The sequence below is a fragment of the Mustela nigripes genome, chromosome 4 (assembly GCF_022355385.1).
Source record: "Mustela nigripes isolate SB6536 chromosome 4, MUSNIG.SB6536, whole genome shotgun sequence".
NCBI classification, from domain to species: domain Eukaryota; kingdom Metazoa; phylum Chordata; class Mammalia; order Carnivora; family Mustelidae; genus Mustela; species Mustela nigripes.
The window spans coordinates 18574254-18590332 of NC_081560.1; the positions used below are offsets into that span (position 1 = coordinate 18574254).

General features: G+C 40.9%; 1 protein-coding gene across 1 annotated transcript in view; it reads right to left on the reverse strand.

Annotated features, from left to right (window-relative positions):
* EXOC4 (exocyst complex component 4) overlaps positions 1-16079 on the reverse strand; it is a 731315-nt gene that overhangs the window by 94484 nt on the left and 620752 nt on the right. The window lies entirely within an intron of this gene.

A 16079-nucleotide genomic window follows, 5' to 3' on the forward strand; every position in this document is an offset into this window, starting at 1 on the left:
TGTCTGTGGAGATGGCACTTGTGGATGCGGTCACCACAGCGGGTGATCTGGCTGGTCTCCTTCATTGGGGAACTACAGATATCCGTGTTTTTGGGCTTTTGTTTTTGTTTTTCTTTTCTTGGGCTGCTCAGAGTCTTCAGACTTTCTAGTCTCCTGTCTAACGTTATATACCTGGCTGCCAGCAAATGGGAGAAAGAAGGCAGGTCTCAAGAGCCATTGATGTGAACCGTGAATTAGCCACCCCAGTTTCAGGAGGGTAGCCCCACACTCAACTATGACATATATCCCACAGCCCCAAGGAATCTCTACTTTACTATTTTTAGGAAACAAACCTCTGGTGTTCTATTTTGATTTGATAGGAGCAGTGCCACAGCTATGTGAGAGAGGGGAGAGAATCTGAGAGTGAATGTCTCACAAACAGCTTCCAACTAGTCTTCAACTAGTCTTCCATCTTCGTTCCTTCTTTCAGAGGTAGTTAGCCATGCCATTTTTTTTTTTTTTTTAAACATAAGTTCTATAACTCACTACTGGTTCAGAAATTAGCTTTCTTGGCTTTTCTCTTATGTTGTCTTTGTTCCTGTGGACTCAGACCTTTAAAAATTCCCCTCTGCCTTGTTTCAGTGGGGTTAATGGAGAAAGGATAGATAAATGTGTATGTTCATTCCATCACTTTTAAAAAAAAAAAACAATTATTTAGGTTCATGCTAAGTGACAATTATTAACTTTATAATTATATTACGATGTGGTTGGACCTGGGGTGTATTTTACTCAGAATGGCCTTCTTCCGCTTCCTCCAATCTATAGATCCATCAAACGTGCTGAATGTCCATCTCTCCTACATTCTAAAATTCTATGCCAGTGTCTTCCTCAGCAAACTGCATGCCTGGGTGTATCAAAGCGATATTTTATGTAAGAAACAGGCAGGCTTCAGACATCACAATTAATCACTGATTTCATTCCTATCTCAATGACTTGAGAAGAAATCTGCAGGGAACAACATCAAAGATAGAGATGGCAGCTTTTATTGATTCTACACAGCCTCTGACTCTGTGGACATGAACGATTCACAGCTAAGTCTATGAGTTGAGTTCAACACTAATCTTCAATTACAGCATCAAGTTTAGAAGGTGCTCTGGTTAGAGGAGAAGGTGGAAAACCTAGAACTCTGCTTGCTCAGGACCCTTCCAAGCTGTCTAAAAACCACTACTCTATGGCAAAAAAATTGGGGGGCATAAATCAACAATTTATTAGTCAACTGGAATAAACCTAGAATTGTTTTTTGTTAATTTTTAAATTTTATTATTTTTTAAAGATTTTATTTATTTATTTATTTGACAGAGATCACAAGTAGGCAGAGAGGCAGGCAGAGAGAGAGAGAGGAGGAAGGAGGCTCCCTGCTGAGCAGAGAGCCCAATGCGGGGCTCGATCCCAGGACCCTGAGATCATGACTTGAGCCAAAGGCAGAGGCTTTAACCCACTGAGCCACCCAGGTGCCTCTAAACTTGTTTTTTTGAGGAAGATTCTGACTTGGTCTATAGCTTCTCCTTTAGCCCAACTCCAGACAGGTTTTCTTCACTGGATTTCACAAATGCTTACTGGGTCTATACCATAATATTGCCCTGGCTCTGAGAGAGGCTATTCGTGTCTATGCATAGCGTTAAATACAGTCCATATCACATTATCTTAAATGTACTTTCATGGTAAGTAAATGGTAGTATAGGGGTAGTTAGTTGGGGAAGAGAGTTCTCTCTGACACTGTTGCATAGGCGATTGTGTTCTTGAAGTCATTCAGATAGAAATATATACTTCCCCACCAGAAAAATAATATTAATAGAGGTTAAGGTCAACTTTTTGGTCCATTTATGCTAATTGAAACAATCCACATTTTCCCCACCTCCTTCTGTGTACTGTTGGGATAAACAGGAAAGGAACCAAGTCCATATTTTCCAAATGCTTACAGTCTGTTTGGTAAGGCAGATATAGAAACAGACAAATGGTACAATACAGTGTGTAATAAGATGCTAGAGATAGCTCTTGGGTATGATAGAGCTCAGATGAAGGTTACTTAATTCAGTCTGAAGAGGCCCACAAAAGTTTGTTGGAAGTGGTGATGCTTAAGCTGAATTTTATTTTATTTTTTTTAAAAGATCTTATTTATTTATTTGACAGACAGAGATCAGAAGTAGGCAGAGAGGCAGGCAAAGGGAGAGGAAGGGAAGCAAGCTCCCTGCTGAGCAGAGAGCCCGATGTGGGGCTTGATCCCGGGACCCTGGGATCATGACCCGAGCTGAAGGCAGTGGCTTAACCCACTGAGCCACCCAGGGGCCCCTTACGCTGAATTTTAAAGGACAAATGGGTGAAGGAAAATGGGAAAAGGTAGGAGAATGGGCATTAAGTTCAGAGGAGACAGCCTGAATAAAGATAAGGGGCTGAGACACTGCAGGGAAACTAAGGGCAGTCTGGTGTTCATAAAAACAGAGATACAGAGTGTGAAGAACATTCTAGGTCATGTTAAGGATCTTGGATCTTGCCCACAGGATGTGATGAGAAGTCACTGTAGCAAGTTGTATGGTCAGATCTGCCTTCAGACAGATCACTTCGGAATAGCAGTTGTATCGCAGGAGGGGAAGAATGGAAGCAGGCTACTGAGAGGATCTGGGTGAGAAACAAAGGAGGTGTCAATTAAGGCAGTGGCAGTAGCGATGAAGAAGAAATGACAGATGTCGAAATATTTAGGAAGAGACGCCGCAGATCTTCATAGCAACTATCAAAAATAGGCATTATTATTATACCTTATTTAGAGATGGGATAATTGAAACTCATAGAAATTAGAAATCATGTTGCATATCCCGTAACCAGAAATAACAATGTTTCTACGGGGGGAAATGCATTCAGAGTTTTAAAAAAGAACTTCTGGATGGCAACACATTCATCATTGTGCCAAAACAGGTGCTGAAGAAGAGATTAAGGAAGGGAAAGACCAGTCAAAGGAGAAGGTCAGAAGGAACATTTTCAGTAAGTAAAATCCACATTTAGCAAGGGATACAATAGGTATGTAATTAAATATATTGCTTTAAATAAGGACATTAGAGGCTAAAAATACTGTGAAAATCCAAAGGTAATTGTACTATTTAATCTTAGGAGAAATTCTTAATGGAGATAAATAGAGGACTTGAAGGGAACCTTCCTATGCCTGTAAGATAATTGTTATTATCAGTGTCTGAAATGAGAGGAAGCAAGAAAGGGAATGGGCGTACCTGCAGATGTAAGGAAAAGGGCTGGCTCATCTGTAGACAAAGATTTACCAGGCGGTTCAGCAAAGAGAAAGGTAGCAGATTTTAGGCTCTCACTGCAAGCGCTTTGTTAATTTAGCTTAATTTGATGAAATATTTACTGAGTGCCCGCTATGTTCAAAGAGCTATGCCTGAAGCAGTTCTATTACTGATACTGATAATTACACCGGCCTCGTCAATGTCTGTATCAGCACGAAGAACTCACTGGGCCATGTACAGTACACCAGGTTGGCTGTGGTTTCTACTCGGTGCTTTGGTTTACAATCCCGGCCGACGCGGAGCATTGATGAGGGAAAGCAGTCTTAGCGCGAGCTGATTTGGCAGTGGTGGCTGGGTTCTTAACTAATTCACGTAACTAATTCAGTGTGGAAAGTAGGAAATTAAGTGAATGGCAACATGGGTAATTGACCCCTAATGAATTCAAGCTAAATAGCTATTTTCACTATTCTTGTTTCTCAGTATATTACTGGGATGCATTTTTCAACCGTTTAGATGTTTCAAATGGCTCTGCTGAAACGAAAAGAAGCTCTGTGATAATGAAGCCTTTTTGTTGTTTCATGGTGTATGTGAAACCTTAAGTGATCCTTGGTAAAAGACTGGTGTACAAAGAAAATCTAGAAATAATCAATTAACCCAACAGTGGATGAAGAAAATACCATATTAGCACTTAAGGATCTTAACTTCCTAATCAAAAGACCAGGCTGGCTTGCACTCTTTACACTCTTGTATTTTTTTTTTCATTTTTTTTATTATGTTCAGTTAGCCAGCGTATAGTACATCATAAGTTTCTGAGATTAAACTTATCCTTTGCCATCAGGATTTTATTGAAGCCTGACGACTACAGTTAATAAAAATCAAGTACTTTAAAGTTACGGTAGATGTTTTATTTTTTATTTATTTATTTATTTATTTATTAAGATTTTATTTATTTATTTGACAGAGATCACAAGTAGGCAGAGTCAGGCAGAGAGAGAGAGGAGGAAGCAGGCTCCCTGCTGAGCTGAGAGCCCGATGCGGGACTCGATCCAAGGATCCTGGGATCATGACCTGAGCCGAAGGCAGAGGCCTCAACCCACTGAGCCACCCAGGCGCCCCATGGTAGATGTTTTAAATTAATGCATATAGATATTTATTTATTTTTAAAATTTCTCTCTATATGGTATTAAAGAAGTGTTGGTATCCTTACTGTCCTAGGGGATATTCAAGGCCACCCAGACATTGAATAGTAGGTATTCTGCTCTTAAAAAATAAGACAGTTTGTAAGACATCTAACTGGAAAAAAATTAATACGCATAATCAACTCAATGAGACCTGTTGTAAGTTTTAACTCCTAATGAGAGAGAGAATGCAGATGAACACAGATGGGAGCTCCAAAAGGGCTCTGGGCTTAGATGGCCTGTCATTTTTGTTACAGGTTTTTTCTAAAACCACCAGGCAGCAGCCTCTTCATTTCTATGTCCCCTGACACACTCATGTGCACATTTACAGAGAAAGTCACTTAATGAGAGTGGAGGTTTAACCTGAAGTTTTGCTCACTGTGACCCTGAATGAACACCCCCTGACCCTAGGTCTGAGGTCCACGGCCACATGGCTTTTGGGAGGCTGTGAAATGTGAGGGCTCAAGGTCTAGTTTCAAAACGCGACCCACCAAAGGTCCCACGACAGTGAGATGAAACCCAGGCAGCATGGCTCAGTTAACAACCAGTGGGACAGGAGAAGGGGAGAAGCAAACCGGACACAGGGGGCATTTCACACTGAGGAGCATTATGAGCAAATACGGGCAGCAAAATGAAGACTCAGAAATAAAATATCCCCAGGATGACTAAGAATGGGGAAACAAGCTTTAAAGAGAAGCAGAAGGATAAAAAACCCTATCCCTGATCAAGAGGTCACTGTTTGCCAGACATTGTGTCAGGCGTTGGGCATAAGAATGGATCGATCCTGTGAGGAATTGATAATATATATAGACAATCCCAGGAATGACATCAGAAGTGCCTGCCCAAGGCCAAGCTCATGCTTTGTGTGTTGAGTTATTCTGGTGCTGAGGAACAAGAGTAAGGCAGGAGCATAACATGGCCTCCAAACTCCATGGGCAGGGTTGGGTCAAGAGAAGGGAAAATCTGGGTACAGTGCTGAAGAGAAGCACCGCTCCCGCTCATTTGTAGGCGTAGTTTCTGGCCACTGGTGGCGCGTGTGGCATGCCATCTGTCCGTCAGTGACCCATGCTCTGTTTCCCGGAGCGAGGCAGATACGGCAGCATATGCAATAGTCTTTTGTGGGGGCGTTTCTCTAGCACACTTCCAAGATTTCTGTGAAAAGCCCCAAGGCTGCTGGCTGGAGAAATGTGGTAATCGGGCTGTGGTACCTTTCAACAAATAACACAGAGGAGTTTTCCTCACGCTCCCTCTTTGAGAAGCAGACATGACAGAAGTTCTGAACATCTCCTCTCTTTGAGTTAAGTTTGAGCAAATATTTTTCTTCATAAAGCTGACCCTAAAGGATGGCCTACGTAATTCGTGTATGAAGAGAGACTCTAATGCTATTTCTGTTTTGGTGCTTCCAATAATTCTCCATAAATCTTAAAATTAATATTTTGGTAATTTTCTGTGGGCTTGTAGTTTATACTGTAAAAAGTCAAAGTCTTGTCATCACAGGTCTTGAGTGAAGTTCTATATTGCCCTAAAAATTGTGCAAGAGACTCTCTTGGAAGGAATGGACAGTTCCTCTCTGGACCCAATGAGTTTCCAACGAAGGAAGAGGACACATGACCACTTTATTATTCTGATCCTTTGTTCAGCCTCCCTCACCTAAATCTCCCAGAGAGTCCTCACTATAAAAAGAAGGAGGTTAGTTTAATTAGAAAATAACCCTAATACAGGACACTGTCCAACACAGAACCTGGAGTAAAAGATAAACACCTAAAACTATATGTTACAGATCAGTTCCAAGGCTTAGAAAAAATATATGCTTCTTTTAAAAATAATTCACTAAGAACCACAGAGAACTGAATTTTTTCAGACTTTAGAATGTTAAGATTCTTAATAATGAGCTATACAGAGAAAGCGATATTGTTTGAATTTGCATTTCTCCCCCAGGTATTGGGCTAATGACTTTATCATTTTCCTTTCAGGAAGTTACCCACATAAAGACAATCTTTACATATAGAGACCCACTTAAGTAGCTTATCACCACCTTTACTGAGGTTCTATAATATAATAATTCTGATAATACCTTGGCTTGTCTTTTAACAACATCGAGCTTCATAATACCTCATCTTTGCCATACGCTGTGTGTTTTAGGAGAATGAGGTTCCGAAGAGATACAGAATACACACATATTGGAAAATAAAAAGAATAAAAAAAGAGGAAACCCTCAATTGCAATTAAAATGCAGCAGTCCTCCACGACATGTCCCAATGCTAGTTAATACAGACATTTCCAATAACTTTAATCTGTAAGTGGTGATTGTCCAGAAAAAAAAAAAAAAGAAAGAAATCAAGTTTGCGTTTCTTAAAAAGACAAGAGGGAAGAAAATGACTTGTCATATCTGACTGGTTCGGAAATATAAAATCCAATTCTGAAGAAGTAGAGATAAGAAAAGTGCTGTGGAAGTACCATCAGCTTAGCAAACACTAAATAATGAACAATGCAGAGACTGTCCAGAATGATAAAATACTCTATTAGAGGGACTGTTTTTAAATGAGTGATAATTGTGGCCCATCCACAGTGAAAGGTTATTGAATTTTTATCTGTAGCAAGAAGCTTTTGACAGACTTGCTGAAAAGTCACCTACAAATAGTACCTTCTTTAGATGAATTTGACCAAAGGGGTTTTCCAGCATGTGACATCTTTCTGACATTTACAGGATTTTTGCTTCCTTGAAGAATCTGATCAGATATTCTTAGTTTCTAGGAAGACACTTAGGTTTTTCATCAGTTGTACAGAAAAGTCCTCATTATTCTTCCTTTCATAAAAATGGGATGAAGCTGTTAGTTGAAGACTCCAGTCAAATCCACCCAGGATTCAATGACCAGAGCTCCAAGATGATAGTACACAGAATTAACTGCTGTTAGTAAACAACACTATGCCTTGGAAACCTACACCATATCAAGTGTATCCTATCTATCACCATATCATATCTCCTATGAAGGAGGAGGTCTTTTACATTTTTATTGTATGATTTCTAATCCTGGATATACACTTGTAGTCTTGAATTTAGGACAATAGAGTAAACAAGAACCTTCCCCTAAATACAGGACTACAAAATTTGGTTCCAAATTAGATCCTCATTGTGGATGGAGGTGGGGAGGGGAACAGCTTTTAAGCTTTTGCTTCTTAAAATGGGTGGAATGTCAAGATCACTTACCCCCTTTAAAAAACCTATTTATTTATTTCTTATTCTTTTAAAATTTAAGTAGGGTCTATACCCAGCACGGACCCCAATGTGGGGCTTGAACTCACGACCCTGAGATCAAGACCTGAGACGAGATCAAGAGTCGGATGGTCAAACAACTGAGCCACCCAGGCTCTCCAACCCATGCCCCCTTTCAAAGCTCACACGAATGCGGCATCGCAATATCTTGCTGTAATTTGGGGAGACAGCTGAAGAAGAGCTTACCCTTGGGGGCAAACAGAGGCACGCCTGGTTCAGTGTTCTAAGCCACACCAGAAACAGGTGAGGAGGTTGTTTTTCTAGACACTGTGGTCTACACTCTGACAAACAGTCAGATTTTAGTTTAGATTTTGTCACCGTCCCATTCTGACCTTGGGCAAATGGTCAAATTTCTGTTTCATGATCATGCTTTGTAAAACTGAGAGAATGAAGGCTGGCCTGTCAACAAGCCTGAGGCAGGGATAAGGAATTAAGAATTAATGGTTACAAAGGACCTTGAAAGTATGAAATGCAATCTAAACACTGAGTCCATTACCGTCATTGTGACGGCCCCTGGGACTGGCGCATACACACGCGGGCTCGCGCATAGCGCCCCGCTGCTACACTTCACCGGGGCTGGCCGTCTGCAAAGGGTCCTTTTGCGCTATTGATTAATAAGTAAGCTGTCTGAAAAAGCATATCCAGTTTACATTTGGAGCATTTTTCTAAATCCAATCTCCACAGATAGCAATTTCTTCCATTAAATTCGGGCCAGCCCTCTATCTGCTTCATTTTCCCTGACGGGGTTTGTCTCTCCTACCCACACTCCGCTTTGTGGCACACCTAAACTTAGTTTCGTGGGTGAAGAAATTAAAAGACACACTCTTTGTCTAGTGAGGAGTTCATTAAGTCATGGTTAGAGGGCTTATCTCAAGTTTTAAAGCACCCAACCATCTCAGGGCTTCTCTAGATAAGAGCTTAGATTTAATAGTACAATCTGTGCCTTGAGGTTCAATCTTTCACTTGGTTCTCATTGCAAGAGGTTTCTGTATTTGGCAGCCAAATCAGTCCCCTTAGATTTTCTGCTCAAGTCCTGCTGCCCTAATGGCTACTCCTCCCCACCTCAGCTTGGTGTCGGCTCAGGTAATGCCGCACCTGCACTATTCTCCTCAGTCTGAGTCCTCAGCACTCCATTTTAGAGTCCTCTCTTGTTTTCCAACCCCTTCTGGCCTCCCCCGCCTTCCCAAAGATTTTCAATTTTATTTCTTCTTCCTGTTGCCATTTTATAGTTTTGTTTGAAGATACAATAGTTCAGCTGGAAGCTCCCAGCCACCACACTTAAGTATCCATGATATTACCATATTTTAATAAAATATTTCCCTCATGGATACAAACGTTGGTGCTTTCAGAGAAACAGCCCCATAATTCTTTACGGACAGATACTCAGAGCTCCATAATTACACTGAAATGCCCACAGCACTAGGCTTCTGTAGCTTCACAATTGATAATCACCTCTTTGCCGAGGGTGGTTAGGTAATCAGTCCTCAGGACAGGATAATGAACTCTACAGATGACCATCTGACTGACAGGAGGGGAATGGTTTTCGGTTCTGCCTTTGAATAATAAGCGAGCCCTCTTTTAATAGTTTTGAAGAACAAAAAGAGTATCTTTGGATGATTCAACTTTGACTTCTCAGACGGACACTTGTAGACAGGTGACTTTCGGACGCAGGTCCATTCTCAGACACATTCCCATGACCTCGGAAACACTGGGGAATTCTGTGCAGTGAGAGCCATGATCTACCAGGAATGATTCAGGAGCACAGATGTTAGAGTGTGAAAAGCAACCACAGGACTTGGGATCAAAGAGAAGCCTGAAGGGGCGGGAGGAAGGTCAAGGCCCAGCACTAAGGGGGGGGGGAAGCAAAGAGAGGGCTCTAGGGAGCAGGTTGAGAGTAGGAACCCCGGGATCCCCATACTTAGTCGCCGTGCTGTGTTAGCACACACTAACACCGCCCAAGTTCATCATCTCATTTAATGGTTACAGCAACCTAAAAAGTTTAAATCATTGTTTGTATTTAACAGGTAAAGAGACTTAATTAGCTCAGAAAGGCTAATTAATTACCTATGCTGACACAACTTGCCTCACGTGCCTCCAAGTGAATCAGATTTCAAAGTCACATATGTGCTATATGCCTGCTAGGCCAGGAGAAGTATGGGAGAGAGTCTATGGACTAAAAGAGCATCATAGATATTCAGGGAGAGGCAAAAATGGCCCTGATTTAGGAGCCATGTGAGGGCCCTCAATCAGAGGAAAGAGAAAAAGACAGAGTAAAAATGTTTAAGAAGAGGACTTCCCATTGTGTATCAGTATTTAAAATGTACTAAAAAGCAAAGCATGGGTCAGCTGGAAGCTGGGGCGATAATCAGCACTAATAGCACATAATGCATCAGTATGGAGAAAGAGCTAGAAGGGTCCAGATGGTCTTCTTTATAAAATGGGAGATGCCCCAGCTCTCTACTGTTAGTAACAACAGGGCTGCAAGAGAGTCCTAGGAATCAGGTGAGCTCCCTAAGCCCAGGGACTTTCCAGGCAATTCCTATTTAAGATGAATTTCAATCAGTTTATAAATAACAGAGTACAATTACGACGGAAAATGAACAAAATGGAATCATCATCAGATTATCATTTGGTGTTTTTTACTCCTACAAAACATATGATTAGTTGTGAAGTTGGGTACAACACGGAAACATACTTGGACATTATTTTAAAAAGTGATAAAAGCTCACATGAAAGTACAGGTAGCACCAATTAAGTAAGATCAAAATAAATCTGGAGTTGGACAGTGGACATGAAACTCACGAAGGAGATATAAGACGGAGGTAATTTAATTTTCTCAGAAAAGAGCATGGTCATGAGGGGCCCCTGGTGGCTCAGTCAGTTAAGCATCCAACTCTTGATTTTGGCTCAGGACATGATCTCAGAGTTGTGGGATCGAGCCTCGTGTCGGGCTCCATGGTCAGCGTGGAGTCTGCTTGAGATTCTCTCTCTCTCTCTCCCCACTCACATATTCTTTCTCTTTCAAAATCAATAAACAAAAATCCTAAAAAATGAAAACAAAAACAAAAACAAAAACCACGCTCATGAAGTTAACTAGGGCAATGAATGTGGACGGTGCCACCAACAGAGGAAAGAGGATGGAAAGAATGAAGCCACAGAAGGAGAGTCAAGCAAATGACAACTAATAAGACCAAAAACGGATGATGGCCTAGAAAGCCTAACCTCAGAAAGACGATTAGAGCAACTAAATATGTTGGGTTGTGCTAAGCAGTGCCTGACAGGGAGCTGTCTGATAACAGTCGACAAATATTTGAAACTTGTAAATACTGCAGCAAGAGAGGAATTACCTCGTGTGGAGTTTTAATTAAAAATAATCAGATGAAATTATGACAGGGAAAACTCTGGCTTAATAGTTTGACAAATGCGAAGCTGAAACAGGACAGTGTCCCATGAGATCTTGCCTAGGGACGTTTTTATTCACATTTGTGTCAAGGCAGAAAAACATACGGTGGTAGGGGCGTGTGTGTGTGTGTGTGTGTGTGTGTGTGTGTGTGTGTGGAGGGGTCTGCATTTTATCTTTCATTTACCAGTAAGGCAGAAAAAGCCCTTGACAGTGAGCTCTAGCATGGGAGAATTCATATTCCATCTTCTAGAATGGAATGAAATGTTTTATTTATAAAAGGACAGATAGAGAGAAATAGGTAGACAGAAAAAAATGATAGAAAATGATACATTATCACAGGCAACGCATAAAGGCTTCCTGGTATGCCACAAAACCATGCATGTGAGGGACGGGAGTATGCAGACACCTGGACCTTTTCCACCCTTAATTTCAGTTACACAATTGACTTGTACACAATTTCGCATTCATTCAATCGGTTTGACATTTGCAGCCTTTTGTATTAAGGGAGACAAGGATCTTTGTGCCCTTCTCCTTTGACTGGCTTGAGAAGGGTAAGAGGAAAGTTTTTATTTTTAACCAAATTTGAGCCACAGTTTGACTAACTAAAAGACTACTAAGCAAAAGTGGGCTGTTGACTCTGGCAGAGACTCAAAGTATAACATTTTGTGCCTGGCGTTCTTGTCCAGAAAGTGGGAAGTCATGCTAATCCCGAGCTTTTGAGAATAGAACTGGCAAAATAACTACAAATAATTTCCCCAACAGAAAGAGGAAGAGAAATTGAAGAAGACACAAGGGGAGGGCTCCCAGTCTGTGGTTCTCCATCTTGGCTATTTGTTGACTCCCCGGGGGAGATGATAAATGCACAGTGGTCTGGGCCTCTCCCCCACCGAGGGTCTGAGAGAAAGCTCCACAGGTGATTCTCATATAAGCCAAGGTTGTGAACCAATCCTTTAAACCAGTGGTTCTCAACCTCCAGTCTGATTGGTTCGGGGATGCCCAGGCCACATGTGGGAACAACGAAATGGAAATCTCTGACAATAGGGTCCAGTATCACGATTATAAAAGCTCCCAACTGATTACAACTGATGTGCAGCCAGCTTTGAGAACTGCTACTCTATATTTCCCAGGAAGCAAGTCTTACTTGTACACAGGCTTGGAGTCAACACTGCACACTGACTTTTTAGTAAAGAAAATCCAGGTAACTCTTTTAATCTCAGCACGGCTTTGTCTGAAACATGACTGTGTATGTTTATTAAGTGGTGCTCGGCACACATGGCTGTAGTCTCTGATCAAGTAGCTCCGGGGAGAAAAAACAGCTCCTCCCACACAGAGCCTCTCAGACCCATAAGATTAGAGAATGTATATCAACTGCATAATTGTTGAGGGTAGACAACTATTTTCTTTAGCAGCTATTCAACTTGTCCAAACACTGGGCTTATAAGAGATGCATTCATCATGTCAAAAAATAGTCACTAGAGAGATAAACACACAAGTAATTTATGGTGGAAAAGTGGAAAGTCGCTCCAGAATTCAGGAGGAACTGTCTGGAGACGGCTACATGAATTGGAGGCATAAAAATCAATCCCAGAACTTCATCAGTGATAAGACCCATTGATAGGAGTTTTTCTTGGTGAAACAATTTGATGAGAATTGCACTTTATCACTGTGGTTTTCCCTCCCCAAACCTGTAAGTACAGTCTAATCATGGAAAGAGATTAGGCAAACCCATACTGAAGGATGTTCTGCAAAATACCCGACCAGTTTTCCTCCAGACTGTCAAGGTCATCAAAAAGGAAGAAAGTCTAGGAAGCTGTCACAGTCTAGATGAACTTGAAGAGATATATTGACTAAATACATTATGATATCCTACATGGGAGCCTGGAACAGAAGAAGGACATTAGGTAAAAGCGAAGAAAATTCTAATAAAGTAAAGACATACTAGTGATGTATCCATATTCGTTCATTAGTTGTGATAAATGAACCATATTAATATAAGATGTTAATGGTAGGGGAAACTGGAAACCCTGTACCATCTTTGAAACTTTACCCTGAATCTATAACCATTCCAAAAAAAAAAAAATTTAAACATATCTTTTAAGATTTTTATTTATTTGAGAGAGAGTGAGAGGGAGAGAGATCACAAAGGCAGAGAGAGAAGCAGACTTGCTACTGAGCAGGGAGCCGGATGCGGGATTCCATCCCAGGACCCTGAGATCATGACCTGAGCCGAAGGCAGAGGCTTAACCCACTGAGCCACCCAGGCACCCCTCAAAATCAAAATTCTAACTAAAAAAAAAATCAATCCCTGGACCCCCACGATGGACATACTAGCATTTGACAACGAACTGAGGTGTGGAATTCTATTAGAGCGTTGGTGAACTGGGAGGAAGGTGCGCAGTGACTGGAGAAGTGTCAGTATCGCAACCAAGTTTGAAACAAGCAAAAAGGAAACCACAGTCATTTTACATTGGTTGACTCGAACATTTCTAAAAATGATTGAACAAATCAAATAATCAACCAAATTGCAACAGAAATCATCTGATGGTGTGCAAATTTGCCAATTATATGAAATTACATTCCTGCAATAGTAAAACAGCTGTCTTGTCCTGTGCCTCACTGTGAGGGGAGAAATCAAAGATTTTGAACAAATTATATAAATACAGCATAGGACCAGTGTTTCCCAGAAGTTGTTCCATGGAAGCAGAGTCCTAGGAGATGTTCTCTGGAGAGAGAATTCACTGCTAAGTTTGGGAAACACTGCATTGCTGTCAATGTGGCTGGTGTGACTGAGGAGCTGAATTTTTAGCTTAATTTAATTTAAATTTAAAGAGCCACCCAAGGGTAGTGGCTGCTGTGTAAGACCGTGCAGTATCTAGAATTTATTACGTAACGCGACAAGACAGGTGGAGTTTCTAAGTTAGCAAATACTTGTAGAACAAAAAAAGAGTGACATATTTGAGAAATGTCTTACTCTCAATGATGATGAAATTCAAAAGGGATATGTGCACTACTCCTGTAAATTTAAGGAATAGAAATTCTAGTTATACACTGGCAATGATGATCAGAAATGATCACAGGTTAAATGTTGGCATTAAAGTGCTTGCATTAAAAAAATGTCATGACCCTCCTGGGTGGCTTAATAGAAGCATGGCATGAATGGCCTCCCCAGCACTGCCAGAACTGAATCTTGTCCTGGTCAAGACAGTGATGGAGTGGACAGAAGATTAAATTGTGAGTTTGAAGACTTGCTTCCATCCATGCTTGGGCATAGACAGGTGGTGTGACCATTCTGAAGCCTCCACTTCCTCACAGGCAAAATAACTGAGTTGGACCAGATGATTTCTAAGATCCCTAGCAATAATTTCATCACTTTAAGAAAGAAGTGTAATTTGCACACACAAATTTATGGCAGTACCCTTCACAATAGTCAAGAGGTGGAAACAACCCAAATGTCCACTGACAGACAAATGGCTTAAAAAAGACAGCAGATACATACAGTGCAGTATTGTATTTCCTTCTTGTCCGGTCACATACTACAATATAGAAGAGCCTTGAAGACAGTATGCTAAGTGAAATAAACCAGTCACCAGAACAGAAATACTGTTGATTCCACATACATAAGGTATCGAAAGTTGAATTCAAAGAAACAGGAAATAGAAAATGGTTACCTAGGGCTGGGAGAGAGAGGAAATGGAGAATTGTTCAATGGGCAGAGAGCTTCGGCTGTACAAGATGAAAAAGTTCCAGAGATCTGCTGAATAATATATTTAATGCTAAACTAATGTACATTCAAAAATGGTCAAGATGAGGCACCTGGGTGGCTCAGTTGATTAAACATCTGATTCTTGGTCTTGGCTTAGGTCACGATCCCATGGGTTGGCATGGAATCAGCTTGAAGATTCTCTCTCTGCCCCTCCCCCCACCTTGGGCTTGCATGCTCTCTCTCAAATAAATAAATCTTAAAAAAAATATATATATAAATGTAAAACTTGTTGTAAATGTAAAATGTAAAATTTGTTGTAAAACGAATACTACATTTCCTGAATAAATTCCAGAAACCAAAATTGTAACATTTACTCACCCTGGGGGTTAGAGGGATGTTTTAACCTTTCGGTTTCTCACACTGGAAAAGACTGGGGCATATTTTATTGCTTCTCGTCCACCCACACTGCATGTGGGCTCAGCAAGAAATTCAGTCATGGTAACTGTGAGCAGAGGTGGATAGCCTGGGTCAAAGGAACGTACGGTTGGGCCCACATTCACGAATAGCCAAGTTTACCAACCAAGAAGGTGTGAGTGAACTTGGTCCTGCTCTGGGCTCCTAATTCTGCCATGTTCGGTTGCCCTTGATTCAGAGACTGGGATTGTCAGACCAAAGTCTTTAATATCTTGAGATGGGCAGGTAGTGGCCAGGGTATTTTCAGAGACATCTAGTATTTTATGGATAAAATATTCAACATCTAATTTCTGAGGCTGAAGAAAGAGGGTTAGACTGAAGTAAAGGGACTTAAAGAAAGAAAGAAAAAAAGAAAAAAGTGACCTCCCAGATGGTAAGGTTAAAGAGCAGAATATGTAATCAAGGAAGTTTTAGGATCTCTAGTCCTGAAGATTTTTTTTACAGAATCCAAGACAGACAGGAGGCCCCCTGAGGAAGCAGTACAGACAAAATAAACCCCTGGGCCCCTCTAGTTCTCTGTAGTCTATTTTTAAAAGCTACGCATTTCTGAAACAATACCATTAATTTTCAAATTGAATATACTCCAACAATTTTTATGTAGGTCACATTTGCTGAGAATTTTCTTAACCGGAACAGTTCATCTTAGAGTCTTTGTTTAGGATTTGTACACACAGCAGAGAGTACAAAGGGCAGATGCTATCTTGCATCTGTACTACAAGGTTGAAATTGTGATCCATGGGGACAAATACGTATAAACCTAGATTCTGAATGCCCA